This window comes from Neofelis nebulosa, chromosome 5 (assembly GCF_028018385.1).
Source record: "Neofelis nebulosa isolate mNeoNeb1 chromosome 5, mNeoNeb1.pri, whole genome shotgun sequence".
In the NCBI taxonomy this organism is placed as follows: Eukaryota; Metazoa; Chordata; class Mammalia; order Carnivora; family Felidae; genus Neofelis; species Neofelis nebulosa.
Window position 1 is genome coordinate 41,767,455 of NC_080786.1, and position 25,814 is coordinate 41,793,268.

The window sequence follows — 25,814 nt, forward strand, 5'->3', positions numbered from 1 at the left end:
GAACAAAGGAAGCATAAAAGAGAATAGGTGAGGGGAGAGAACAAGCTTGGGGACGACACCATGTTGGCCCTGTTAAAGACCTTTCGTTATTTTGAGGCCTAAATATGTATATTTAAATGTAAATACAAATATATATATATGTATATATATATAAGTGCATGGCAGATAGCTTGCGCCTTACAGAGGAAAGTGTTTAATAAATTTTTATATCTGACATACCAATATTCTTTGAACTACATGTAGAATAGCATTTGCTGTATGACAGTGTGTGAGTTTCTAAGAAGTGTCTCCTTTATTTCTGTGTATTTAAAGGAAATGTATTCCCTGTGCCACCTCCACTGGCCGGGTCCAACATTGTGAGCCGATGGTTCGTGAGCAGAGCATAGCTATGTTACAGCCCTACTCCTGTCCTTGGTGTTCACAATTGGCATGTTCCCACAGGGTGGCCTTGGCAAGGACTCTGCCTTGATCATTTTATTTCTAGCCCTTACTATAATTTGCAGTTCTAAAATAATGGACATAGAATAAATTTATAGATGTCTCAGGTTGTTACATGAGTTTACTTATTTGAAGATCCCATCAGTTGTGTATCATCTTATTTTTCCTGAAAGTATTTTTAAGAATGATGTGTGAACATCAGCAGAGTAGTCATATAATTTTTTTTTTCCCATTCAAGTGGTTTTTTTTTCTTTCCTCAAGAATGTGAATGAGGTTTTACACATCTTCCTGACTTCTTTGTCAGTGAAATAATAGATGGGGGAGCCAGGTGACAAAGCATTCTTTCTTTACTTCTGTTTCTTCCCTTTAGTTCCAGGATATCTTTCCTTTTCTTACATCAGGTAGTTATTATCAGACCCTGGTAATAGTTCCACTAGTCCCTTCTTGAAACATCATTTAAATTTTAGTGCCACGTTTGAATTATACAAGCATTTTAAACTCAAGGAAGATGTAGAGATTGTAAATTCCCATGATGTGAGGTTCTTCCTTTCACCATGATTAATACTTGCGGCAGGAAGGATGGAATAAAGAATATTGTGCATGCTGGAATTTTACAGTCACTCGTGTACCCTGGGGGGTGGAAGTTGCAAGGAAGCTCAGATTCCTGTTCTCTTTATATATACATCAATTTTTTTTTTGAAAAAAAAAAAAAAGTTCAATAGGTCCAGGGAAGAGATTACTGAGTCTGCTCAGTCCTGCTGGTGTATGCCTGCTGAGCTGGGGTAGAGGGTCACACAGCTATCCTTGCCATGCTCCAAGGAGGAGGCCTGCTGTGGCTAAAGTATATGTTCTTATTAAATATATATCATGATGTACCTCTGTTGATATTGCTAAACTTCTACCATAAAAAGAGTTGCGTATAAACAACAGAGCTAAATTCAGGTTTCCTCAGGAACCTTAGCATTAAAACTTGCTTAATAGAATATTAACCTAAGAGGTAGTTCTTTTATATTTTTTGTTGTTGTTGTTTTGTTTTGTTTTTGTTTTTTGTTTTTTTGGCCCAGACACAAGTACACAGTGCAATTTTAAGTATTTGTAAAATTATGGTAAACTACATTGAGAGCATACAGTTTTATGCTGTCAGTTACATTGACCAAACCTTGGTTTCCTTATTAAGAATAGTATAACCAAAATTCTCACAGCTTTCTGTCAATTTGTAGGAATGTCTTTGTTCCTATACAAATATTCAATTTTCTTAGAAGGGGAAACAATAAAAGCAACCTAACTTATTATTTGCTGTGTATGTAACAAGCTCAGATGGTACATTGTGAATTCTGTTGCCTCAAATCTAGCTTAAGTAACATTATTTATTTATGGAATGGTTGTTTCTAATATAGGCAAATGAAAGTGGTTCTGTTAAATCTAAATTTTTTTAATATGTAACAGTGTGACATTGACTTACTACAGCATATATTTCTGATTCTAGATTCAAGAGTCAATATATTCTAACGTAACTGCAAAGCTCTAAGGAACTGTAATGCCAATGGATATATAAATAGGTGATATTCATCTTTATATATTTTAGTGTTTTCAGAGAAAAGCATTGAAACCATAAAAAGTGAAAATTATCCACAGAATAATGTGAATGAATTAATATTATCTACAGGGTTTCTGACTTGTATATAATGCTGATGTTTACGTGAGTCTTTAAAAAAGACCACCATTTAGAATTACCATCGTTAAGATTAAATCTTGCTTAGATGATGGGTTATCCATCCCTGGCATATTAGCCATTTACTTCTAAGATGAAGCTATTTTATTCCTTGTCATCACATAGCCATAAAAATTGCAGGCAGTCAGAAGTTAGCAATGGCTGCTTCACAGACCCACAGCAATACTTAGTAACAGATTTTCAAAGCAGTTCAAAGAGTCCAGTTTCCATCTGTGTTTGGTGAAGGGTGCACAAACCTTGAGGCCATCTGAAAACTCAGCTTCATCTCTAACACTTGGAATAACAAAGGTGTTATTTTTCAAAGCTGCATTCTTCCCTCCTGGGGTGGCTGTGCAGATTCAGTTCAGGGAAGGTGGGAAACTTCAGAGCAGGTATTCTCCTTCTAGACTTAGCCTCCTTCAGGGAGTTCCTTTGAGGGTGTCACAATGGTGGCCTCCTGAATATGGGTTATTGCCAATAGAGGCCAAGAGTTAATGAACCTTATAGACAAATACCTTCTGATTTTCTGAGCAAAATATCTGTGTAGAACCAGCATCTCCTTTCTTCCAGACTAGGAGTGCTATTTAATCAGAAGAAAGTAGAGGGTGCTCTCTGCCCACATTATACTGAGGAATGCAGCACGAACATCAAAACTCCATTTCATTCAGCTACATTTCTAAAACTAAGGCTGCAAATGTTGGGAAAGAGATGGTTGAATGTCCTTGTCTTTGGTGTGCTATGAATGGGTGTAAGATTTCGATGGATTATAATTATTTTTTTCTGCTTTTGTTTGGCATCTCATGTATTAATTATCTGGCATGCTCTTTGACATAGTGTCTTTATAAAAGACTAACATAAATTACACAAATGCACAATTAATGAGACATTAATGAGAATACAGATATTTGCTGTTTGCTATCTCTTTGTGATATATTCCTGTCATCCTAAGAAAGAAAAGTCAAGAACAAACGTGAGCAATTCACTCAGATGTGTTCTTTAATTTTTTGACTTTCTGAGTTATTCTAATGTCTCAAAGCTTATTCGGAATTTTATTCTTAATTCCTTTTAGATAATTCAAATAATATCACATTATTTTTCCATTTACTCCAAAGTCCAATAGCTAATGGGTAGTTTTATTTGAGAATATATTATCTGAAAAATATATACCTTTCATAAAAATCACTGATTGATCTAACATAAAACATGCTTATGAGAACCCAAAGTTTTATTTTAAAGGGTTGACAAAAGACCCACTTTAATGTGAGAAAAGTGCAAGTTAATGATAGAGATCATAGAGCTTATATATAAGGATTATGTCATTATACCTAGGTTTTCTTATTTTTAAAATCCCTTCATAAATAAAACCCCTTAATAAATAAAATTTACTTATTTAGTACATAAATAACAAAAATCCTTAGGAAGTAAAAAAACAATGTACTTCTGACCTTACAATGAAAAACATTATTTTGATATGACAAAGCATTCTGTCTCAAGTTAAAAAAGAGATTTTCCGTGACCACATTTCAAGCATAATTAAGATAGATAAAAAACAAATGGATTAACATCAGGCGGTGAGCCCCTTCTCAGGGGGCTGTGGTACAAAGGGTTCGGCAGGACTGTACTGCTCTCAAGTTTCTGGTCACATCCCCACCCACGCTGAAGGCAGGCTGTAAGCAGTAGTAGTCCTGAGCGCAGAATGGCACAAGGCAAGACTGCTGTACGTACAGAACCGACGTGGAAGAAGATACAATGACCAATCCGCTGCTGCTGCCTTTGCATGTAAAACTTGCTTTCCTGTCTGTGCAATATTTCCCTATCGGTGCATGTACAAGGGCACTAAAATAAAGTGAAAAGCAAGGGCATAACAAAAAGTCATAAGCAGATTATACATAGAAAGTGGCCATAATAAAACAGTGTAAGGGAAAGTACCCAAGAGCTGTTGGGACACCAAGTACATAATAATCTTCAGTACAGACCTGTGCCTTCCTTCACAGCACTCACAGTTTAGTGAGAGAGCAAAAATATATTAAAAAATAATAGTGTTGAGCATAGTAATAAAACAAACAAACAAACACACAAATAAATAAATAAAATACTAAGAATGTGTATGGTAAGGGCAGCGAACTAAAGACATCTGGGGCAACATAATTATGGAAAATGTATTGTTTGAGGCTGGTTTTTGAAGTTCAGTTTATGTCAAACCAATTGATTTGAATGTATCATGATTTTTCTATCTCCTGGATCTTTGTTTTTCTCCAGTATCTCTGAATCCTATTTTTTTAAATCACGATTTCTGCTCATAAATCTTTTTTTAAATGTTTGTTTTGAGAGCGAGCATGAGCGGGGCAGGGACAGAGAGAAAGAGAAGGAGAGAGAGAATCCCAAGCAGGACCCCTGCTTCTAGCTCAGAGCTCCATGCGGGCTTGATCTCATGCACCATGAGATCATGAGCTGAGCCAAAATCAAGAGTCAGATGCTTATCCCACTGAGCCAAGCAGATGCTCCTTCTCATAAATCTTTATGTAATCATTCTGATATTAAAGCATAAAGGCAGTTCTTATGCTTACTTTATTAACTCTCTTAGATAAACTAAATCCATAACCTCTTACTGGATTGTGACCTTGATGGGGGTACAGGTTGTTGCTTATTTTGTTTCTGTATGTGTAACTCTTAGTAAAACTTACGAATATATTCATGAATGAACCTACAAGTCAATTAACATTGGGATTTTAGAGCTGGAATTTTTATTAGCCTAATTTCAAAAAGATTCAGAAAAGTACAGAAGTGATGCGAGGGGAATGAAGCAAAGTGACATCCGGGGTCATAAGAGGGAATTTAGGGAAGTGATTCAGCTAAAACCTGAAGCTCAGAACTAACTGCGATTTTGGGTAGTGGGCATGCAGAAATCTTCTTGGAATGATGCTTTAACCCAAGGACATTGAACATAAGAAAGATCAGTTGGGAGTTATTTTTGATCTTAATCTTTGATCTTACATAGTCAGCTTACAGGCAAACCCATTCATAAATATGGCCAGTTGATTTTTCTCATTGATACAGTCATATTCTAGCCATGGTTCTCAACCCTTGAGCATTTAGAGATAATAAGGGCATTTTATCTATCTCGGTGGCTGGAGTAGGCCGGGGGCATTTAGTGAATGGGAGGCAGGAATGCTCCATGTTCTGCGATTCCAAGGACAGTCTAGCCCCTGGAGGAATCGTTCTACCCCGGACTGCCAATACCGTTTTTCTTGAGAAATCTTTTTAAAAGTCTTTCTCACTTTTCTAGAAAAGTTAAAAAATTTTTATTTTATTTGCTATATTTTTTACATTTTAAGTGTATATTTTATGTCATAGTTCTAGAAATATTACCCCAAATCTATAGTATATTTTTGTAAAGCTCCATTTTTATGCTTATGAGTTAGTTTTTTTTCAATTGCAAATATACTGCATATTCATAATAGAAATGTCCAAAGAACAAAATTAAAAGCAAAGGTAATTTTTCCTCCAGAGAGTCATACTATTAACATTTTTAACATTTTGATGTTTTTCTTTTCAGGTTTGTGTGTCTGCGTATATACATATTAAAAAGTGTCAAATTGCATATATTGTTTATAATCTATTTTTGCTAACTATAAAATAAATCAAGAACAATTTTCTAAGCTAGAAGATAGTTTTAATGAAATTATTTTAGATGGCTGCATAGCATTACATCACATAATACACATTGTTTCATGTAAATAATGTTGAGAAGTATATCTTGGTATCTAAGTCATTGAGCTTGCCCCATGTTATATCCCAAGGGTAAATTCGAGGAGAGAGAGAGAGACAGAGAGAGAGAGAGAGAGAGAGAGAGAGAGAGAGGGAAAGATTGGGAGACAGAAGGCTCTCATGGTATTTAGACATTTATTTTTTTCTTTGTAGGAGACCAATAGAAGCAGAAGTGTTCTGTTTTTATTTCTACTTGTGTCAGTAACCTCTCATTTGTAATGTATATACATTTACTCAAGTTAAGTAGAAAGGAAATGGTGTTTATTTATTTATTTATTTATTTTTTTCAACGTTTTTTATTTATTTTTGGGACAGAGAGAGACAGAGCATGAACGGGGGAGGGGCAGAGAGAGAGGGAGACACAGAATCGGAAACAGGCTCCAGGCTCCGAGCCATCAGCCCAGAGCCCGACGCGGGGCTCGAACTCACGGACCGCGAGATCGTGACCTGGCTGAAGTCGGACGCTTAACCGACTGCGCCACCCAGGCGCCCCAGGAAATGGTGTTTAAATGCATGGAAGAATACTGAGACTGAGAATTGAAAATGGGAGCTGGAGAGTTCAGAGCTGAGGCTACTGGTTCAGGCTCATGGCCTCCAGGTCCACTCACCTTTCCTTCTGTGGAGGAATCTGACTCAAGACAGATTGAGGAATTTGATAATAGATCAGGGAGAGAAGCAGAGTTAGAATGAGGGTCTCCTGGTTTCATAGGTCAGGTTCCTTTCACTCTTAGCATGTTATTGGCTCTTTGATTCAGCATTATAAGACAAAATTCTTGGCAGTCAGCTGCTGACTTATTCTTAATTCTCAGAGATTAAGACATTGAAGACACACACACGCACACACAAATAATTGCTGAATAGATAAGTAAATACATAAATAGGTGAATGTATTATGTAAGTGTATGAAGAAGCATTTAGAGACTGGCTGTGTACATCTAACACATGAATGATACTTACTGGGCTATCAGATTTGGTCATCTACATGTAAGAGCAATTGACTTATTCTCTGATTCTTTTTCTTAGCTGTTTTATAAAATATCATGAATGTCAACAGTAGCAAGAATGACAGAGAAAGGCAAATTTTTATGTATGGTGATTCCAGATAGTCTTGGAGATAATTCCAGCTAGAATCTTATATATTTACAGATAGAGAATGAATGACTCTCCTAGAGGGATACTATGCAGTAAAAAAGATCACTGGATTGGGGAGCCTGTGTGGCTCAGTCAGTTAAGCATCCGACTTGGGCTCAGGTCATGATCTCATGGCTTGTGAGTTCGAGCCCCGAGTCGGGCTCTGTGCTGACAGCTCGGAGCCTGGAGCCTGCTTTGGATTCCGTGTCTCCCTCTCTCTCTGCCCCTGCCCCACTTAATCTGTCTTTCTCTCTCTCAAAAATAAATAAACATTAAAAAAATTTAAAAAAATGGTAACATATGAACAAGTTGGATTCTCTACTCTTTCTTTTTGAGAACCTTATCACCTGATACACTTCAAAAAGTGTCTCTATAAGAATAAACTGAATCTCTGGTAACTAAAGAGTCTAGATTTTTAGTATGATCTAGTTTCCGTAAGAGGCAATGAAGAGATTATTGAAACACTCCACCCTGGTTTCACCTTTCTATGATCGTCTCTATCGACAGAGACAAATAATGCTCATTAAATATCCATGTGCTTTTCTATGTTTTCCAGCATCAGTTGCAGTTAGGTGTGACCATGTGATCGTGTTCTGGCAAACAGGAAGGTAAGTGGAAGTTGCGAATTACTTCTTTAGCACAGTGTTTCTCCTTGATCTTTCTTTTCCTGGCCAATAAAACATAGGAGGCCACATGTTAGGATGGCAAATTTCAGATTACTGTGGGAGTTGGCCTGGATCTCTATGTTCTCAGAAGGAGAACAATCCCTTTTTACCCACAAGGAACTCTGGTTGAATGACAAAGTATTAGCTGTGATAAACAACTGAGATTTAAGAGTATATTTTACCACAGTGTAACTTAGCTCATCTTGACTCATATATCCTTACATTGTGGCTTTCCTGTCATATCACCATTCAGAAAATTGACATAAATTTAGTAAGGACATAAAATGTATATAGCTAGACCAGCTTTGAAAATGTTAGTTATTTTGTATAGTTGCTTAGTGTTATTCTATTAATCTTACAAGGGAAAGCTGATAAAAATTTCTGGAACTTTTTCTTGGCTCAAAACAGCTAGTGGCTTAATTGCACTTTTCAGATATTTTTTGTGGTTGAAATAGTATAGTCTTGAAATAGTATAGCAACAGTTTGTTCTGTGTAACTTATACATGTTGATTTATTGAGAGTGTTTGCTATGGAATATTTTTCTAATATTATATTGTATTATATTATATTGTATTATATTGAAAATTGCCCTATGAGATCATTCCAATTATGTACTTGATATATCTTCATGTGGATGCCTTAAAGTTGAAGTTCTTTGAAATTTACCTCTTCATCTTACCTCCTTCATTTCCTCCCTGCCCAAACGTGTTCTACTCCTTTATCAGGTAAAAATAAAAATATTTGTAGAATTTTCCTAGCTACAAAGCTTTGAGTCATCCTAAATTCATTTTTTCCTTTGTTTGTTAAATAAAACTTATCCCAAAGTTCTGTTGATCCTACTCCATAATCTCTCTATTAATTATTTTAATTAAAACTTAATATTTGTTACTTGGGTTATAGGTACAGGTCATCTTGTTTCTCCCACTGGATCCATTCTGTACATTTCCGCCAGAATGCTCACATCATCACATCTTTTCTCTGCTTAAAAACCTCCAAGATATCATTGCCCTTTGGATGAGGACTCTAAAGTCTTAGAATGATCAATGTCTTATGATCTACATAGTTAGCATTGATTCCTGCCACTCTTACTTCTTATACTCGGGTTTCAATCCCACCCCGTTTTGTGCTTTGCACTCATCTCCTGATATGCATGCTTGTTCACACCTCGATGCATTGACTCTCTCCTCTGCATAGATACTATTCACTCCTCTGCTTGACAAAAAGTATTCTCTTTTCTCAAGGTACCCTGTTCACTGTAACTGCTGCTATGATACCACAAATTTATTTTGGTATTGTAGGTTCCTTTCTTTTCTAAACTCCCTGGGTATACTTCCCATACTCTTAATATCACTTAAGTTTTTAAAATTAACTTTTAGGGGCACCTGGGTGGCGCAGTCGGTTAAGCGTCCGACTTCAGCCAGGTCACGATCTCGCGGTCCGTGAGTTGGAGCCCCGCGTCAGGCTCTGGGCCGATGGCTCGGAGCCTGGAGCCTGTTTCCGATTCTGTGTCTCCCTCTCTCTCTGCCCCTCCCCGTTCATGCTCTGTCTCTCTCTGTCCCAAAAATAAATAAAAAACGCTGAAAAAAAAATTTAAAATTAACTTTTATATTCTACTTTACTATTTTTTATTATAACTTCTGAAGAGGAGAGTATAAATATCATTCATCCTATACCCTCAGGACCAATCAATAAGAAATCTTTATTTAATCATAAACTATTTTTATTATTATTTATTATTATTTATTATTATATTATATTATTTATTATTAGTTATTGAAGTAAATTATTAAAAAAGAGAGAGAGAGAGAGAGAGAGGTTGTGTGTGGGTGAAGTCCAGAGAGAGAGAATCCTAAGCAGGCTTCTCCTGTCAGTGTGGAACCTGACATGGGGCTCCATCCCACATGAACTGTGAGATCATGACCTGAGCTCAAACCAAGAGTCAGACGCTTAACTATTGGAGTCACCCAAGCACCCCAATAAGAAGCCTTCTAAAAATAAATAAAATGAAATGTATTATGTTATACATGTTTTTTTTTTTTAATTTTTTTTTCAACGTTTTTAATTTATTTTTGGGACAGAGAGAGACAGAGCATGAACGGGGGAGGGGCAGAGAGAGAGGGAGACACAGAATCGGAAACAGGCTCCAGGCTCCGAGCCATCAGCCCAGAGCCCGACGCGGGGCTCGAACTCACGGACTGCGAGATCGTGACCTGGCTGAAGTCGGACGCTTAACCGACTGCGCCACCCAGGCGCCCCTATGTTATACATGTTTTTAATAAACAATTGTTGCTGCTTGCTATAGCAGGAGACTGACAACTAGGTATCTCAGTTGAGAGAGGAGAGATTTACTTTTCAAGATAAGGTACTTTCATGTGATTTTGACTAGAAATTGTGGCAAAAAGGATTCTGGAAAATCTGTTGGGATTTAACAATGCAATAGTTATTGGTTAGATATAATTCAAATAATTTCCAGTGATACTGAAGCTGTGTGGAATTTGGGACTTAGCTCATATATTTTATATAAGAATGCATTGTCTGTTGCAAAAATGAATTTGACATTAGCTTCTTGAGCACGTACAGGAAATCCTAAAGCCATAAAATTTCCAACAACAATCTAAAGCATATAGATGTAATGGAGAAATTCTGGCTAAGAAAATACTAGAGGCACCAAAGAGCCATGATTTCCCATGTAAACTAATTTAAAATGGGACATAAAATAGTGAAAGCTCCAGAAATATATGACAGTGCTAAAGTTCACTGTGATAAGACTGAGTTGGAGGAGACCTTGAAATTCGTATTTAAATTGCGTCAACTCTAGTGGTAGTGCAGCTGTGAAAGATTTGCGTATTAGATCTTTAAGACAAGTGAGGGTGACTGTAATCCAAACTACCCTTGAAAATCCTTCATACAGATGCCACCTTCGAGCTCAACATGAAATTTGTCAGTATTTCCAGCTTTAGGATATATTGCCGTTCCTTCATGTGAATGTTCAATAAAGAATTTCAGTAGGGATCCCCTTCAGTAGGGATCATTTTATATGAAAAAATTTATACCAAACCATGAGAATAACATTAGAATTAATATGGAACAAGAGAAGAGCTGAGTTACACCTTCAATGTTAGTTCACAATGGTATAAATATTGGGTAAAATGGTGGGCTGAATTTCCTTGACATTTAAGTGTTTTTCTTTCTGCAAAATATGCATTTTATGACATCCACTCTATATACAATTCAGTGACTTTATTATTCTGTCCATACTATAATCTGTTTGTTAATTTGGCAAAGGCCATGATGTCATACATACCCTTGTAAAATACATTCTGCCCCTTAATTAGAATTTGTTGTTTCAAAAATTCTTGATTATGAGGAAGCAGAGCAGGAGACCTGTCCTCTAATTCAAGCCAAGAGCTGATCTGAGAACACTAGTTCAATAACATCATGTTGAAATAGAAAAGGACACTCTAATTATTTAAATATTTTTAATGAGTACCCTTTTGCTATCTGGAAATCGCGAACTTTTTATATCAAATTAACCAATGGCATTCAATTTTTAAAAGCGATAAACCTGCTACTTCAAAGAAAAGCACAGCTGGCATTCGATAATAATCTTATGTTTAATATGATCTATGCTTGAGGCCAATTTATTACCCTCTTTTCTCCAATTTAATTTTAATTCACATTCAGGGGATTTTTACTTAATGCTATCTTTAGTAAATTATTTAATTCTTCTTGTCTATACTGGGCAATTATTTTTGTTCTTTTAATAATATACTCATTAGAAGAGAAGTGGCAGAAAAATGGTGAATCCTTATTGTTTTAATACTTTATAATTTTAAAGCATGAAGATATTCCTAATTTATGGAATTAAAGCAGGAACCATATGTGAAAAGCTAAGTAATAACATTGATAAGATATAATATGACTAATATTAAACTTTTATTTAAAATAATAATTGTTTGAACTCAGTGAGTTTTTTGTTGGCAATATGTTGATGATATGACAGGTGCATTTACAAAAAAATTCATATAAACAAATCAAATAATCCTGGAGAGTTGACGGCACATGTGAAATCATCAGAAGGAGGTAGGTGATTATTCTAGCCCAATTCTAATGTTTTTTTCCAAAGAGCTAAAGTCTAAGCTTATTTCCACTCCTGAAATAGTATGAAGTCATTTAAATTACAATGAGGCAAGGGGCGCCTGGGTGGCGCAGTCGGTTAAGCGTCCGACTTCAGCCAGGTCACGATCTCGCGGTCCGTGAGTTCGAGCCCCGCGTCAGGCTCTGGGCTGATGGCTCGGAGCCTGGAGCCTGTTTCCGATTCTGTGTCTCCCTCTCTCTCTGCCCCTCCCCCGTTCATGCTCTGTCTCTCTCTGTCCCAAAAATAAATAAAAAAAAATGTTGAAAAAAAAAATTAAGAAAAAAAAAATAAATTACAATGAGGCAAAAGGAAGTGACCATGATTTAGGCTGGACAGTTGTTGACAGAGATCTCTCAGAAAATTTTGAGAAAATGATACTGTTAGGACGTCTGTGAAATCAAACCATTTTAAAGAAATTTAGGGTATACAAGGGAGCTTGTTTTGGACGTGTTATCTAATGCAGATGTGATGCAGTGACAACAGGTAGTAGTAATATGAAAGTGTAATTGCATATATTTGCTCCTGTAAGTTCTGAATCTTGAGTAGATGTTAGAGATTTTGTTTTGGATTCTTCTGTTTATCATCACCCATGCCAGAAAAGTCTAATGTCAGGTAAAGAAGAAAGAGCAGGAGGATGGGTGGGGACAGATGAGAGGGATGGAGAAGAGGGGAAGATCCACAGTGCCTTTGTTTGGCCTCATGTGATTTCAGTGTGACTATGTGTCTAGCCAACTAATGGAATTTATTCATAATTTTATATAGTTGGAAGTAATCTAGCCCCCATAAAATTTACATACAAATGGCTTAAAATGACTCTTGTAAAGAAGACAACACAAGTAATACAAGCACAAATTACCGAAAAACTGATCAAGACACTACAATTTCTTTCAGTTATAATGCATGATGGAACAATGATAGTGACGAAAAGTGAGCAAACACAAGGTGATATTAAGATTTTCAAAGACTCTTGGAAACATTCATTTATATATACTATTATAAAGACTGAACCTCATCCTTTGTGTATATATTATGTTGTACATATTATGCAATGATAGATACATCATTTTCATCTATTACTACCATCTATTACTACCAAACATAGAAATAAACTAAATTTAGAACCTGACAATGAAAGTTATTTATCCACAAATATTAAACAATGTTTTATGTGTTTGAAAAACATGAAGCATATATAATTAAACAGCTCATAGGAAAATATGTAATTAGAGATCATACAGTATTCATATAAAAATTTTTGTGCCATTAATTAGCAAAAAAAAAATAAGACAACATAATAATGATAATATATTAATTTATGATTATATTAATATATTGTACAATATTGATATATTGTAATGATATTGATTATATTAATATGTAATACATAATATTAATATATACTATTATAAATGAATTCAGCATACACAGGATACAAAATTAATATACAGAAATCTGTTGCATTTTTATACACTAATAGAAAAATAGCAGAAAGAAATGAATAAAATAATCCCATGTACAATTGCACCAAAATTAACAGAAGACCTAGGAATAAACTTAACCAAAGAGGTGAAAGACCTGTACTTCAAGAAGTATAAAACACTGATGAAAGAAATTGAAGATGACACAAACAAATGGAAGATACCTATGCTCATGGATTGGAAGAACAAATATTATTAAAGTGTCCATACTACCCAAAACAATCTGCACACTTAATGCAGATTAAATACCAACAAAATTTATATTAAATTAATATTAAAATACCAACAACATTTTTTACAGAACTTGAACAAATAATACTAAAATTTGCATGGAACTGCAAAAGACCCCAAATAGCCAAAGCAATCTTGAGAAAGGAAAACAAAGTTGGATGTATTACAATTCCAGATTTCAAGATAAACTACAAAGCTGTAGCAATCGAAGCAGTATGGTATTGACACCAAAAGAGATAGCTGAATAGAATAAACCAGAAAGTCCAGAAATAAACCCAAGCTTATATGGTCAAATTAATCTACAACAAAAGAGGCAAGAATATACAATGGGAAAAAGACAATCTCTTCCACAAATGGTTTTGGGAAAACTGGACAACTTCAAGCAAAAAAGTGAAACTGGACCACTTTTTTTTTTAATATGAAATTTTTTGTCAAATTGGTTTCCATGCAACACCCAGTGCTCATCCCCAACAGGTGCCCTCCTCAGTGCCCATCACGTACCCTCCCCTCCCTCCCACCCCCCATCAACGCTCAGTTTATTCTCAGTTTTTGGCTCTCTCCCTCTCTTTTTTTTTCCTTCCCCTCTCCCATAGTCTTCTGTTAAGTTTCTCAGGATCCACATAAGAGTGAAAACATATGGTATCTGTCTTTCTCTGATTGACTTATTTCACTTAGCATAATACCCTCCAGTTCCATCCACATTGCTGCAAATGGCCAGATTTCATTCTTTCTCATTGCCAAAAAGTATTCCATTGTATATATAAACCACATCTTTATCCATTCATCAGTTGATGGACATTTAGGCTCTTATTATTAGCCATAGTTAGGCTCAATTATTAGCCATAATTTGGCTATTGTTAAAAGTGCCGCTATAAACTTTGGGGTACAAGTGCCCCTATGCATCAGCACTCCTGTATCCCTTGGGTAAATTCCTAGCAGTGCTATTGCTGGGTCATAGGGTAGATCTATTTTTAATTTTGTGAGGAACCTCCACACTGTTTATCAGAGTGGCTGCACCAGTTTGCATTCCCACCAACAGTGCAAGAACCACTTTCTTATACCGTATACAAAAGCACTCAAAATAGATTAAATATCTAAATGTGAGACCTGAAACCATTCAATTCCTAAAAGAAAACATAGGCAGTAATTTCTTTGACATTTTTCTGGATATGTCCCCTCACACAAGGGGGAACAAAAGCAAAAATAAACTATTGGGACTACATCAAAATAAAAAGCTTTAGCACAGTAGAGGAGACCACGAACAATATAAAAAGGCAACCAACTGAATAGGAGAAGATATTTGCAAATGATTTATATGATAAAGGGGTAATATTCAAAATACGTAAAGAATTTATACAACTCAACACCAAAAAAACCCAAATAACTTCATTAAAAATAGACATAGGGCTTGAATAGACATTTTTCCAAAGAAAACATACAGATAGCCAACAGATAAATGAAAAGATGCTCAACATCACTAATCATCAGGGACATGCAAATTTAAACCACCATGAGATAGCACTTTTTATATACCTGTCAGAATGGTTAATATCTGTAATATTTGTAACACAAACAAATATTGGTGAGAATGTGGAAAAAAAGAAACCCTTGTGCTTTGTTGGTAGGTATGTGAATTGGTTGAAGAAAATGTGGAAAGCAGTGTGGAGTTTCCTCAAAAATTTCAAAATAGAATTATCATATTGTCCAGTAACTGCACTGTTGGTATTTACCCAAAGAATACAAAAACACTAATTTGAAAAGATATATGTACCCCTATGTTGACGGCAGTATTTACACTAGCCAAAATATGGAAGCAGTTCAAATGTCCATTAATTGATGAATGGATAAAGAAGATTTATATATATATATATATATATATATATATATATATATATATATATATAAATAGGTGATGAGGATTAAGGAGTACACTTTTTGTGATGAGCACCTGATGTCGTATGTAAGTGTTGAATCACTATATTTGTACACCTGAAACTAATATTACACTGTATGTTAACTTTTTGGAATTTAAAAACAAAAAAAGATTCCAAACATATTGGAATATTTAGCAATAAAATACTTTGAATACCAGCCCAATATACATATTTTATTATTTTAGTCATATTAATTACATATTACTTTAAAAAATTTTTTTTTAACATTTATTTTTGAGACAGAGAGAGACAGAGCATGAATGGGGGAGGGGCAGAGAGAGAGGGAGACACAGAATCGGAAGCAGGCTCCAGGCTGTGAGCCATCAGCCCAGAGCCCGACGACGCGGGGCTCGAACTCACGGACTGCGAGGTTGTGACCTGAGCCGAAGTCGGACGCTTAACCGACTGAGCCACCCAGGCGCCCCTACATACTACTTTTTGAATATATTACATATATTTAAAAATACATAAAAATTAAGTTAATCTGAGATTTAAATAATTTTTAATATACTAATTATTTTTTTTAATTATTTTTTTTTCAACTTTTTTTTTTTTTTATTTTTGGGACAGAGAGAGACAGAGCATGAACGGGGGAGGGGCAGAGAGAGAGGGAGACACAGAATCGGAAATGGGCTCCAGGCTCCGAGCCATCAGCCCAGAGCCTGACGCGGGGCTCGAACTCACTTACCGCGAGATCGTGACCTGGCTGAAGTCGGACGCTTAACCGACTGAGCCACCCAGGCGCCCCTTTAATATACTAATTATTAACATGTATTAGTATATGTGTCTTTATGAAATAAAATTGACGTACAGTGTTGTATTAGTTTCAGGTATACAAGATAATGATTCAACAGTCCTACACATTTCTCACTACTAATTACAATGAGTGTACTTTTAATCTCCTGCACCTTTTTCACCAATCCTTCCATCTACCTTCCTACTGGCAGCCACCAGTTTGTTCTGTGTATTTAAGAGTTTGTTTTTCTGTGTTTCTTTTTTTCTTTGTTCATTTGTTTTGTTTCTTAAGTTCCACCTGTGAGTGAAATCATACGATTTTTTTCTTCCTCTGACTGACTTATTTCACTTAGCATAATACTCTGTAGCTTTATTCATGCTGTTACAAATGGCAAGATTCTATTCTTTTTTTATTCTATTCTTTTATATATATATGTATGTATCCATACATATGTATATATATATGTATACACACACACACATACATGCCACTTCTTATTTGTCCACTCATCAGTCAATGGACACTTAGGCTTTTTCCAAAATATGGAATTTTCCATAATTCCATAATTTCCATAATTTGAATTACTCTTTATCCAAAGGTTACTTTGGATAAATATCTAGTGGTGCAATTGCTGGACCATAGAGTAGTTCTGTTTTTAACTTTTTGAGGAACATTCATACTTTTTTCCAGAGTGGCTGCACCAGTTTGCGTTCCCATGATCAGTGAAGAGTAGGATTCCTCTTTCTCCACATGCTCACCAACACCTGTTGTTTCTTATGTTGCTGATTTTAGCCATTTGGACAGGTGTGAGGTGGTATCTCATTGTAGTTTTGATTTGCATTTCCCTGATGATCAGTGATGTTGAGCATCTTTTCGTGTGTCTGTTGGCCATCTGTATGTCTTCTTTGTAAAAAAAAAAAAAGATGTCTTTTCATTGTCTTCTGAACATATTTTAATTGGATTATTCATATTTTGGGTGTTGATTTTTAGAAGTTCTTTATATATTTTGGATACTAATCCTTTAACGGATATGTCATTTGCAAATATATTCTCCCATTCTGTAGGTTGCTTTTTAGTTTTATTGATTGTTTCCTTCACTGTGCTAAAGCTTTTTATTTTTATGTAGTCCCAATAGTTTATTTTTGCTTTTATTTACATTACCTCAGGAGACCTATCTAGAAAGAAATTGCTGCAGCCAATTTCAAAGAAGTTACTACCTATGTTCTCTTCTAGGATCTTAATCGTTTCAGGTCTCATATTTAGATATTTAATCCATTTTGAATTTATTTTGGTGTATGTTGTAAGAGAGTGGTCCAGTTTCATTCTTTTGCATGTTGGTGTCCAGTTTTCCTAACACCATCTGTAGGAGAGACAGTCTTTTGCCTACTGGATAGTCTTTCCTACTTTGTCAAAGATTCGTTGACCACATAATTGTGAATTTATTTCTGGGTTTTCTATTTTGTTCTTTTAAACTATGTGTCTGTTTTTGTGCCAGTACCATAGCGTTTTGGTTACTGCAGCTTTGTAATATAACTTGAAGTTTGGAATTGTGATGCCTCCAGTTTTGCTTTTTCTTTTTCAATATTGTTTTGGCTATTGGGATCTTTTGTGGTTCCAAACAAATTTTAGGATTGTTTTTTTCTAGCTCTGTGAAAAATGCTAGTGATATTTTTATAGGGATTGCATTAAATATGTAGGTTGCTTTGGATAATATTGACATTTTAACAATATTCTTCCAATCCATGAGCATGGAGTCTTTCCATTTCTTTCTGTTATCTTCAATTTCTTTCATCAGTGTTTTATAATTTCCAGGTCTTTCACCACTTTGGTTAGATTTATTCCAATGTATCTTATTGTTTTTGTTGTAATTGTATATGTGATTAATTCCTTAATTTCTCTTTTTGCTGCTTCACCCTGGGTGTATAGAAATGCAACAGATTTCTTCTGTATGTTGATTTTGTATCCTAGCCTTTACTGGATTCATTTATCAGTTCTAGTAGTTTTTTGGTGGAGTTTTTTGGGTTTTCTATATTTGGTATCATGTCATCTGTGAATACTGAAAGTTTGACTTCTTCCTTGTGGTTCTGGATGCATTTTATTTCTTTTTGCTGTTTGATTGCTCTGGACAAGACTTCTACTACTACGTTGAACAAAAGTGGTGCCAGTGGACATCCCTGTCTTGTTCCTGATTCTAGAGAAAATGCTCTGAGTTTTTCTCCATTTAAGATTACACTAGTTGTGCATTTTTCATACATGGCCTTTATTATGTTGAGGTATGTTCACCCTACTTTGTTCAAAGTTTTTATCATGAATGGTTGTTGTAGTTTGACAAATGCTTTTCCTACATCTATTGAAATGATCATATGGTTCTTATCCTTTCTTCTGTTAATGTGATGTATCATGTTATTGATTTGCAAGATTGTACCACTCTTGCAACCCAGGAACAAATCCCATTTGATCATGGTGAATTATTTTTTTAATGTTTTGTTGAATTTGGTTTGGTAGTATTTTTTGAAGATATTTGCATCTATATTTATCAGAGATATTGGTTGGCAGTTCTCCTTTTTTTGTGTGTGGTGTCTTTATCTGGATTTGGTATCAGGGTAATGCTGGCCTCATCAAATGAATTTGGAAGTTTATCTTCCTTGTGTATTTTTTGGACTATTTTGAGAAGAATAGGTACTAACTCTTCTTAAATGTTTGGTAGAATTTGTCTACGAAGCAGTTTGGTCTTGGACTTTTGTTTGTTAGGAGTTTTTAAATTATTGATTCAATTCCTTTGCTCATTATCAGTCTGTTCAAGTTATTTATTTCCTCCTGCTTCAGTTTTGGTAATTTATATGTTTCTACGAATTTATTTATTTCTTCTAGATTGTGCAATTTGTTGGCATATAGTTTTTTCATAATATTCTCTTATAATTGTTTGTATTTCTGTGGTGTTTGTTGTTATTTCTCCTCTCTCATTTGTGATTTTATTTATTTGGGTCCTTTCTCTTTTCTTTGTGATGCCTGGCTAGAGGTTTATCAATTTTATTTTATTTTTTTTTCAAAGAACCAGCTCCTGATTTCATTGATCTGTTCTTTTTTTTTTCTCTCTTTATTTTTATTTTTTTTAGTTCTATATCATTTCTCCTCTAATCTTTATTATTTCCTTCCTTCTGCTGGCTTTGGGCTTCATTTGTTGTTCTTTTTATAGCTCCTTTAGGTGTAAGGTTAGGTTGTTTGAGATTTTTCTTGCTTTTTGATACAGCCTGTATTGCTGTAAACTTCTCTCTTAGAACAGCTTTTGCTGCATTCCAAAGATTTTAAACCATTGTGTTTTAATTTACATTTGTTTCCATCTATTTTTTTAAATTTCTTCTTTGATTTCCTAATTGACCCATTCATTGTGTAGTAGCATGTTTTTTAACCTCCATGTATTTGTGTTCTTTCCAGATTTGTTCTGTGGTTGACTTCTAGTTTCATAGTGTTATGGTCAGAAAAAGGTGCATGGGATGACTTCAATCTTCTTGTATTTGTTGAGGCCTGTTTTGTTGCCTCATACGTTATCTGTTCGTGAACTCGAAAAGAATGTATTTTGCTGTTTTAGGATGCAGTGTTCTGAATGTATCTGTTAACTCCATTTGGTCCAGTGTGTCTAAAGCCATTGCTTCCTTGTTGATTTTCTGTTTAAATAATCTGTCCACTGATGTAAGTGGGTTGTTAATGTCCCCTACTGTTATTGTATTACTATCGGTTAGATCCTATATGTTTTTATTAATTGTTTTACGAATTTGGGTGTTTCCTGTTGGGTGCATAAATATTTACAGTTGTTATATCTTCTTTTGGAATTGTCCCTTTTATTATTATATAGTGCCCTTGTTTGTCTCTTTTAACAGTCTTTGTTCTTAAAACCTCGTTTGCCTGATATAAGTATTGCTACTCTGGCTTTCTTTTAATGGCCATTTTATGATAAATATTTCTCCATCTCCTCACTTTCAATCTGTGTGTGTCTTTAGGTCTGAAATAAGTCTCTTATAGACAGCATATAAATGGGTCCTTTTTTTAATCCATTCTGATACCCTATATCTTTTGATTGGAGAGGTTAGTCCTTTACATTATCAAAGTAATTATTGATAGATGTATATTTATTGTCATTTTATTACTTGTTTTGTGGTTGTTTCTGTATAATTTTCTATGATTCTTTCTCTTTTTCATATTTTGTTGATTTTCTTTGGTGATATATTTGGATTTCTTTCTCATTATTCTTTGCATGTTTATTAGTGTTTTGGATATATAGTTACTATTAGGCTTTTATATAACCTCTTCTGCATGTAACAGTCTATGTTACATTTTATGATTGTTTATGGTTGAACACATTCTTTTCTCCTCTCCTCACATTTTAGGTATGTGTTATTATATTTTATATCCTTTTTTATGAGTTTCTTGGCTAGTGTTTTACAGAAATATTCATTTTTACTGCCTTTTTGTTTTCTTTATACTGTCACTTTTGGTCTTTCTTTTCTATTCAGAGTCCCCTTTAATCTTTCTTGCAGGGCTGGTTTAGTGGTCATGAATTCCTTTCATTTTTGTTTGGGGGAATTCTTTAACTCTTCTTCTATTCTGAATGATAGCATCGCTGGATAGATTATTCTTGGCTGCAGATTTTTCCCATTCAGCACATTGAATATATCATGTCACTTCCTTCCACCTTGCCAGGTTTCTGTGGAGAGATCTTCAGTTAGCCTTATGGGTCTTCCCATGTAAGTCGGGGACTTCTTTTGTCTTTTCTTTTCTTTTTTTATTAATTTTTTAATGTTTACTGATTTTTGAGAGAGAGAAACTAACAGCAAGTGGGGGAGGAACAGAGAGAGAGAGAGAGAGAATCTGAAACAGGCTTCAGGCTCTGAGCTGTCAGCACAGAGCCCGACATGGGGCTCAAACCCACAAATTGCGAGATCACGGCCTGAGTCGAAGTCAGATGCCCAACCAACTGAGCCACCCAAGTGCCCCGGGGACTTCTTTTGTCTTGAGGCTTTTAGGATTTTTTCTTTATCATTGTATTTTGCAAATTTAACTACAGTGTATCTTGGTGTAGGCCTACTTTTGTTCATTTTGTTGGGAATTCTCTTTACCTCCTGGATCTGGTGTCTGTTTCCTTCCCCAGATTAGGAAAGTTTTCAGCCAAAATTTCCTCAAATAAATCTTCTGTCCTCTTTTCTCTCTCTTCTTCTTCTTTTGAGACTCATATGTAATGAATGTGATTATGTTTGATGGAGTCATTGAATTCTCTAAGTCGATTCTCATGTTGCGTAATTCTTTTTTCTCTCTTTTGTTCAGCTTCATTGCTTTTCATTACTTTGTCTACTAGATCATTAATTCATTCCTCTCCTTCTCCCAGCCTGCTGTTCATTGCATCAAGTGTGTTTCTAATCTTGTTTATTGTACTCTTTATTTCTGATTAATTCTTTTTTAACTCTTATCCCTGTGGTAAGGGTCTCACTGATGTCTTCCATTCTTTTCTCAAGTCCAGTGAGTATCCTTTTGATTGTTGCTTTAAATTCTCCATCAGGCATGTTACTTATATCTGTTTTATTTAGATCTCTGGTGTGACTTTATCTTGTTTTTTCATTTGGGAAAAATTCCTCTGTCCTGTCATCTTGTCTAAGTTTCTGGCTGCTTCTCTGTGTTAGAAAAACCAGTTATGTCTCCTGCTCCTGAAAGTAGTAGCCTTAAGATGAAGAGGTCTTGTAGTACCCAGGGCTGGCACGTCAGGGAGTGTCTCCTGTTGTGTTCTGGCTGCACCTATCCTTCAGACTAGTCATTTGCAGAGGCCCTCCTTGCCTCTTGTGGACAGAATTTGGTCCCTGTGCTGAATGTGGTGAGTTTTAAGTAGGTATACGCTAATCTGTGAAATGAGACCTGTCACTACCTCCACCAGAACTGAGGCTTTGCAAAATCTCTTAGAGATGTGGTGTGGACAGGGGTTTGTTCTGGTTTCTGGGGGAGAGGCTCACCAGGCTATGACTGAGGTAGGTGTGACTGAGAAGGTAAGTTCCACTGAAGTGCATGGATGTAGAGCTTAGTGTAAGTAAGTTAGGCAGCCATTATCCATGCTCGTATGCTCCCTGCAGGGACTCCCGGCTTATGCTGAGGGATGGGGGAGGCACGTGGCACCAGCCAGCTCCTTTGTTCCCATAGAGGTGTCTTCCTGAAGGTTGCCTCTCCCCACTGTGTGCCCCAGGTGCTCTTCAGATGATTGTTTCCTCGCTGTATGCCCCTGGGTTGTTTGCATTCTCTCCAAGAATAGCACAGTGCCCTCTAGGCTCTATCCTAGCTAAGTCCAGTGACCTTTAAAACTCCATGCTTTAAGCCCTGCTGGTTGCAAGAACTCATGAAGTTCAGTTCCTCTCATTTTCCAAACCAACAGCTCTGGGGAAAGCTTCTCTTTGTGTGTTCTTTGGGTGCTCTTCTCTCTCTCTTTCTTGTCCTTCTCTGTGACAATGGCTACCTTCTCTCTGCAGCAGCTAGGATCCAATTCTCCCCAAACCATGTCTCCATACTTCTTACCTTCTTCAAGATGACCTCTTCTCTCCTGTTAGCTGTAGAGTTTGTTCTGTCAGTTTTCAGGTTGATTTCTGGGGTATTTAAGGTGATTTGATAGTTCTCTAGTATTCGTAGGACAAGGCAAGCCTAGGGTCCTCCAATTCTGCCGCCATCTTCCTGCCTCTTCCCCAGAGTCTTTTCTTAAAAGATAAATATCATAATTTGTGGGTCCCTTAGTAAAAGGTACAAAAATGGAGAAAATATGTAAGAGAAATGACTGAATTAGCCTGAATGCTTAATATATGCCAGATTACATGTTTGAAACCAAGGTGAAATGGGGGTTTGGGAATACACAGTGCATCCCTAATTCTTGCAAATTTGCCTGCCAGTTGAAATATGAAGACTTTGTTAATGTGACAACCCAGCTAGCTCTAACATAAAGCCATTATCACGACATAAATTTAAAGAAACCCAAGTCATTAAAAAACTTAATTTTCAAGTCCTTGGATTTGAAAACAGCTCATAACTTAGGATTTCTCAGTGCTCACAAACACATAATTTACTCCAAACTTTTAGGTACTGCTATATAGTTGACAATACACTTTCTGAGAAAATTTCTGTGACTTCAAATAATGTTGCATTTAATATTTTTGGTGATGGAGTGGGGGATTGCTTCTCAACCTATATATAATTCTACTTGTAGGAAAAATATTTGAGACAAAAATTCTTTTTAACCTAAAAGTAGGTTACCCACAGGTTAAAATAGCATAAAAATTGAAATGGTTGGTCTACTTCCATCTTCAACCAGCTGTTTCTATAGAAGCAACATGGAAATAATTAAAATGCACCTTAAAAGTATGCAATGAGCTCCATAAAGGTTTTACTTCATTTTGATTTTCAAATATAGAAGTCCAATATTGATCCTTTTGAAGCCTGTAAGTGAAGATTAAAGCATTCTAACATGCTATCTACAGGTGTGCCATAGTGAGTTATGATCCTTGCATAATCCATAGATTGAAAAAGCTACAGTAAGTAACAAACTGTTAATCAGTGCAGTGGCACAGAAGATCAATCTTTGATTCTTATATTCACAAACCCTGTTTATTTGGTCACATTAGAGAACAGGCTGGGGTGTTGGAATGGATTCTTAGAAATGATGGATGTAATTGTCAAAACTGCCAAGGTCAATGTATAATGTTCATAAAAGAACCAACCCAATTCAAGTACCTTCCATTTATCATTCATGCAATTTGACCCCCAGTTCTCTTTATAATAACATACAAAGGAGGAACAACTGCTGTGTTCATTCCAATGGAATCTTGTGCACTTTTCACTATCATTCAGATCACAGCCTTTCTCAGACTGGGATCATTTGTACATAACTTTCCTTTCTCTGAGGATGTTGGAAGTATTAGTTGAAATATGGATTTAATAAATAAAAAGCTGATTAATGAATCTGTATGTGATTTCTCTGTTGCTAGTAGAATGTTTTGAAATTCAGAATCTTGCTGATTTATCATCTACTTACTCTTAGACTACATTCTCAACTTTGGTATTGACAGTGTTTTGTTGAAAATTATTCCAATACCAGTATTTTACAGATGGAGTATTCTTATGAAATTTTCAAGTGTTTAGGTGTTAGATGTATTTAAATTGAAATAAAAATACTCAAATGTATATTACAGATTTAGTCAATTGTGAAAAAACCCAAGCGATTTTCGCTTATTTTGCTTGAACAACTAGTCTTCTATCATGAATGAATTCATGAACATTCTACCAGATGCTTTCATTTAAAAGTACACTTATTATTAATTTTATAATTTTATCAAAGTAGCTGCCTGAAATTCATGACTCTTTCTTGCTCTTTAGATTTGTGTATTTGTACTACTTTCATAAAAGAGGGCTCACACTTGTTATTAGCACTAGAATATAAGTCCCAGGAGGGTAAGGTTTATTCTCCACTATACCTGAGATTCCCTGAAGAATGAGTACATTGTAGAGGCTCAGTAATTGTTTATTGGAAAAAAAATGAAGTAAAGAAAGAAAGAAAAGGAGAAGAACAAAGAAAAATGTGTATTTATTTTAAAATATTTACCGATTAAAGTGACTTGGGGGGTATTACCAAAATTACAAATAATTTATTATGAGCTTATTACAAATGGTACTACATTAGTTAATATTTCTAAAAATAAATCACTTTGTTGCCTAAATTAGAAGAGATATTATTAAAAAGAAGCTATAGCGGCGCCTGGGGGGCTCAGTTGATTAAACATCCAACTCTTAATTTTGGCTCAGGTCATGATCTGATGCTTCCTGAGATCTAGCCCTGTGTTGGGTGCATTGACGGCATGGAGCCTGTTTGGCATTCTTTCTCTCTGTCCTTCCCCCACTCGCTCACCCCCTCTCGCAAAATAAGCAAGCAAACAAACTTAAAAGAAGAGGAAAAATAAAATATCAGGGAAAATGTAGCTAATGAGTAAACCAGAAGCAATCATAACTAAAATGGTGTGAGATAACATTGAAAAATAGCTTCATGGTTCTCTTTTTCACCAGAGGAGGATAAATATATTTAAAAATATTTTTTTAATGTTTATTTATATTTGACAGAGAAACACAGAGTGAGAGAGGAGGAGGGGCAGAGAGAGAGGGAGACACAGAACCCGAAGCAGGCTCCAGGCTCCGAGCTGTCAGCGCAGAGCCCCACGCGGGGCTCGAACCCACAAACCGGGAGATCGTGACCTGAGCCGAAGTCGGACGCTCAACCGACTGAGCCACCCAGATGCCCCGAGGATAAATATATTTTTTAAAATGTTAATAAAGGGGCACCCAGATGCCCCGAGGATAAATATATTTTTTAAAATGTTAATAAAGGGGCACCCAGATGCCCCGAGGATAAATATATTTTTTAAAATGTTAATAAAGGGGCGCCTGGGTGGCTCAGTCGGTTGAGCGTCCGACTTCGGCTCAGGTCACGATCTCCCGGTTTGTGGGTTCGAGCCCCGCGTGGGGCTCTGCGCTGACAGCTCGGAGCCTGGAGCCTGCTTCGGGTTCTGTGTCTC

At 35.8% G+C, this 25,814-nt stretch overlaps 1 long non-coding RNA gene across 1 annotated transcript in view; it reads left to right on the top strand.

Moving 5' to 3' along the window:
- The window catches only part of LOC131511976 (uncharacterized), a 375,735-nt gene that overhangs the window by 22,830 nt on the left and 327,091 nt on the right, over positions 1-25,814 (top strand). Inside the window, exon 2 of the long non-coding RNA XR_009261849.1 lies at positions 7,605-7,656. This is a non-coding gene — a long non-coding RNA (uncharacterized LOC131511976). The remainder of the gene's footprint in view (positions 1-7,604; positions 7,657-25,814) is intronic.